Source organism: Tarenaya hassleriana, unplaced genomic scaffold (genome assembly GCF_000463585.1).
Source record: "Tarenaya hassleriana unplaced genomic scaffold, ASM46358v1 Cleome16, whole genome shotgun sequence".
NCBI lineage: Eukaryota > Viridiplantae > Streptophyta > Magnoliopsida > Brassicales > Cleomaceae > Tarenaya > Tarenaya hassleriana.
In genome coordinates, this window is record NW_010965019.1 from 3059481 (window position 1) to 3065138 (window position 5658).

Here is a 5658-nt window from a genome sequence, read left to right on the forward strand (position 1 = left end):
GGCGAAAGATCGATTATCTTCGCCTCTCAGACCCTCCCATCATTTGAGCAAGATAGGTCGAGCTAATGACGTTAAACAAGCGCTTCTCGGGAGGCAACCCGAGCATTAGGTAACTTTTCTTTTTCTTTTTCTTCGTAGCGTAGGTAGTAGAGACCATGATTGTATTTTGGATCTTTCGGAGTGCATTGCTATTATGCTTTTGTTCGGATAACATTTGTTGTTCTATGAGCGTTTACACCGGTACACGAGAGATGAGCATCGACTTCCGAGAGACAACGTTGGATAAGTTCCAATTCACAGAGTGTGTGAGAGCTCTTGCATTTGACGTGAGTTAACTTCATTGCGAGCAAACAAATTTCGCAGAGCTAAGCCTTCTCTATCCCTCTTATTGGTTCTTTTCATATGTTGTTTTCGATTCTACTTTTCCGGGGGAGAGTCTACACCGTGGACGGTGTGTGGTTCAAGTCTGGGGGGTGGATAGATCCTTCACACATTCAGGTCTATCTACTTAGGATTGCATTTAGTTTAGGTGCATCTTATCATGGCATATAGACTTAGGAAAAATTTTCCACTTTTGCATATCACTTTGCATTAGTTGCATTCACACGTTTTCTTTCTTTTCATATAGATGTTTTTTTTAGGTTTGCATGATTGCATTTGATCATATAGATTTAGGATCATATAGGTTCACGTGCATACCTCGAAAACCCGTTTTGAACATCATTTGGAAGATTTGTGGGATGATAGAGTAGAAATATCTTGATGATCTAGTGACTTTGTAGAACGTGGTTGGACCGTATCGAATTGATAGTTCTCCAGACTTTCTATATAAAGTTTGTGGGATAGGGTTGTTATTTGGAACCTACGGAGTTGAAACGACTATATCCAGGTTATATGTTTTCTTTTAGAACCTTTTCCGAGTCTTGCAGGTCAATGAAATCTAGTTCAACAAATGCCTTGGGAAAATAAAGCATCTCGACACTCCGCTGACAAAATCTCGTCAACGAAAATCGTTCGAGGACATGAGTGCATCAATTGATGGTTCGGGTCTAAGTTGTGGGTCGGACATCGCATAAAAAGAAAAAAAATACAGAAGAAAAGAAAAAAAAAAGAGAAGAGAAAAACGATGTCCTTCAACTTCAACGTCCTAAAAACCCGATGTGTTAGCGTTCAATAGAAAAATTCTACAGAAAGGTAAAAATCCAGGTACGAAGTAGAACTAAGATCCAAAAGGCTAAGTTGAGATAAGGATAGGTTCGGAAATAGGCCTGGTGAGTTGTAGAGATTCTAACGGGTTCTAGGTGACAATAAAAATCCCATGGCTAGGCTTTGGTAGAAAGATCATAGTAAACCGGTTTGGGTACGATTCTCGGGAAACTAGCATTGGATGGACGTTTCGCTTTTGAGTTTCATGATGATGCTATTTGATGTTCGTCATTCCCTGTTTTGCAGATTTTATTCCTTCGTTCTTTACTCGAGGACGAGCAAAGGTTTAAGTCTAGGGGGATTTGATAACTCCTATTCTTCTCTATATTTTGATGAGAGTTTGTCTAGGTTTTATAGGATAATCACATGCATTCATAGGCATTCTAGGCGTGTTAGGACACAAAACTCGGTTGTGTTCTAGTTTTGCAGAGTTACAGGTTTCAAAGATGATTGGACTCGAAAAGGAGTTATTTGGAGCGTTAGAGGAGAAGTCCGGATGAGATACTCATGTTGCGACATCAATAACTTTCTCTACAGAAGTCCAAATTATGCGAGACTAGTACCATTGGAAAGAGCACTTCAAGAGCTTCGCGTAGACATCAAAATCACGTAAATCCGACACCGGAGCAGAAAGTTATGAGCAAATTCGTGAAGAGTCCGAGTCAGATGTGCCCGACTTGACTCGGTCCGAGTCAACACTTTGACTCGGTCGAGTCAAAATCCAGAAAACCCTAATTCGCAATTTTTAGAGTTCTAATGAAAGGAGAACTCTTGGGAGCCGCCCTAGGGTTATAAAATAGACCTAGCCACGTCCTAGAACAGGGAGACCCTTAGAGAACACTTAGATACAGATTTTTGGAGAGCTTTTGGGGGAGAGGAGAATAGAAGTTCACGGGATTTCGGGAAGAAGAAGGAAGATTCGATCGTGGAGACTACACATCTGCATGAGTCTTTCTCTCCTCTCTTTTATCTCTTTTTCTCAGAACTCTTTATTGTTTTCCATGAACCGTGAGTAGATCCACGGCTGTGGGTTAGGGATTCGTTTGTGTTTTGGGTATGTTTGAACCCTAACTTGGTTGCGATTTGGATTTGTTTCGGTTTTATCGATTTGTGCTTTATTCGATTGGTGTTTGCTGACCCCTTGGCCAATTATTTCAGATTCTGAACTACATAGGAATATGGGTTTAGTTTCGGATCGAAATCGATAGAATAGATCGTATTATTCACATATGAATATGGTTTGATCGATCTAGGATTGATGATAGTGTTCTTATAGGGATATGGTTTGATCGATCTATGATTGATGATAGCGTTCTTCATGCATCTAGTTTGATAAATCACATAGGGATATGGATTTAGAGAACTTTAGATAGTGAGTTATATGTCGGGAGGTGATTTCTCTATCTTTGTTGCTTGACGATTCTCGAATACAGATTCAATATCGTGATTCTCTCATATTTAGCATATACCCATACACGCGAATACGGTCCCGACACCCACGGTCATCTTAGATTGCTAGTTTACTCGCCTTTATTGCTTTATTTCCTTATTTTCTATTCTTTCGATATACTTCCATCATCACTTCTACTTGCTTGCTTTGATTTAGTCTCGATTAGATTTAGATTTAGCAACCGGTCCTCGTGTTCGATCCCGTGTTACGACGATCCATATCCTTGCGGTGAGTTGTGAATCGGGTTATAGATTCTAGACTCGGTACACACGTATCAGCTAGCACCAAGGTCGCACAATGCACGGTCAATCTCAATGTTTCCGATTTTGCAGGGAATCGAAAAACTACCAGGATCTGATCTCTTCCGTGGCAACTCATGTTGTAGAATCGCAGCACTCAACTCTGTGCTTAAGGCTACTGTCTCCTTCCCAATAACCCTCTTCTTAGTCAAGACATCTTTCAAAAATTTTGCATAAGAAGGGATCTGGAGTATCGTCTCACAGAAAGGTATCTTAACCTCTAACTTCCGAAGCGTATCAACAAATCTAAACAACTGTGTATCCTCAGTATGCTTCTTCAATCGAGAAGGGAAAGGAACGGGTGGTACATAAGGTGGAGGAGCTACATATGGTGGTTCGGCTTCCTCTACACGCACCTTAGGTGTCCCGTGAGCTATGGCTTTCCCTTTCTCTTCAGCAGTGTATCTAGACGTCGTCCCTTTTTCTGTGGTCAGAGGGACTGTATCATGTAGGCTTTCTCCATTTATAAGCTGAATGGCATTGACGTGTTCTCGTGGATTCAGTTCGGGCTTTCCAGGAAATGTGCCCTGCTGTCTAGAGGGTTATGAAGCAAGCTGCTGATAACACGATTTTCTCATCTATTTCAAAGCCCATTGTGTAGCACTTTCGCATCGGTTGTATGCATTATTAGACATTTAGGATCATTTTAGCACTGGGTTTTGCTTCTTCTGCATTCTCTGGTGATTGAACAGGTAATGGACGCACTATGGATGTCAAAGGAGCATAATCGAGGACTTCAGAGCATACTGGACCGGAACAGAACGATTAAGGCATTTCTAGCTCGAGTTGCACCTGAACACGGACGAGTCGCGTTTAAACACGACCGTGCAAAAGCAAGGAAACGAAGACATTCTTACAGACAATTGACACGGACCGTGTCGAGTCAAACACGGCCGTGTCGAGCCGCAAAAAGAAAAAAAAAAGCTCGAATAAGAACGACGAAAGGCGAATGCATTTGATGTTGATCTTTGGAATCTCGATTTTCCATCACCATATCCAAACCCACTCCAAACCCAGGTGGACCGAATTATTCCTGTAGACAGCGATAAATAGGTTTGAGAAACATGTTTGGTAGATAACTTGAAATCCCCTTTGAAGTTTTGGGTAATGACTTTCGTCTTGTAGTTCTATGATCATTTTGTTGGGAGCAGAGATGGAAGAATCGTCGTCGAGAGATCGCTGCGAGTCTTCTTTACCTGTTCTCCATGTTTCTTCTTATTGATTTGAACTCGTTCGTTGTTATGGGTAGTGAGTAGTCGTTTCACTGTAGCTAGGGATTTAACCTTGTAGGGATTTGTTTGGTTTTTATTTTCCGAGACTACGTTATCGATACTCTTCGGTTTAATTGAATTGAGTTTATTGCTTTTGATCTTCTTGGCCAGTTGATTGATTGATTTTAGATTCTGATTTGCAACGAGAGTTGAGATTAGATTCGGAACGAATTCATTGAATGAATTGATTAAGACTATTGAGAGATAGGTTAATCGGTTTAGGAACTGTGATAGTGATCGTTAATGCATTTGATATTTTAATCTATTAGGTTGAGAGATCGATAGGTTAGATTATTGGATAGTGGATTTAGGACTTGAGATAGCCAAATCTGATTTTAGAACTTGAGATCCCCGTTTAGAGTTCGATATTCGTAGATTCTCCATCCTTAGAAACAATCCCTGCGCGTTAAGATTATCCCGAAGCTACGGTGGTTTAGTTATCTGAATTTACTTAGTTCGTTTATAGATTTATTTTTGCTATTCACATATTTCATCTGTTACTTCCTGATCTAATTCTTGGTCGAGACTTGTTCCTAGAGTTAACTATTCCCTGTGTTCGACCCTGGTACTACAGTTGATCCGTATCCTTGCGGTATTCGTTGTATCTAGGTTTTTTATAATTTGAGCTTATTTACACACCTAGATTTGCGTTATCAGCTGCGCGATCTGCATGTCCACATGCTTCAGATGAGCCTCAACTCCATCATCTCAAAAGTGTCTTGCCTGACTTTTATGCTCTGTATCTCGGTCTTCAGCTCAGTAAATGATGTCTTCTGATCGAGCATTAGCTGGGCAAGCATCGTCTTGATGTCTGCTTCATCGTTCTTCGCAAGCTGAGGTGCTCGGTAACCCTGATTCTGGTGCCCGTATCCTGGATTCTGCTGTGCATATCCCTGATTCTGCCCCTGAAAACGTGACTGAGTGAAGCCCGGGGGATTCTGAGGGATTTTGGGAACGCCCTGTTGCTGTGCATTCAATCCTCCGCTCGGGTTTCCGTAAGAAAAACTGGGATGATTCCTAGACGCGTTCGGGTTGTAGAGATTAGAAGGATTCTGGTATTGATTTCTTCCTGTGTAGTTGACGTCCTCAACCGATTCTTCTTCTGATGTGGCATGCTCAACTAGACTGGACTTTTTGCGGATTAGACGTATTCTTGAGTCCCATGTGCTGCTTGATTGCCGATAAGTCAGACATGACTGCCCTCAAAGCAGCAGACTCGCCCAAATCTACTCGTCCTGTAGAGCGTCTGATGCTATCTCCTGACATCCCTCTTGCCTTAGCCATCTTAGCAATCTGCATCTCTAGGGTGTCAAAGGGAATGTCATATACACCCCCTCAACAAGCTGCCGCCCTCTGAAACTCGCCTGACTGAACATCGTGATGCATTGTGGCGGTAGCTCGAAACTGTCTATGGGCGGTCTGTTGATGCAAG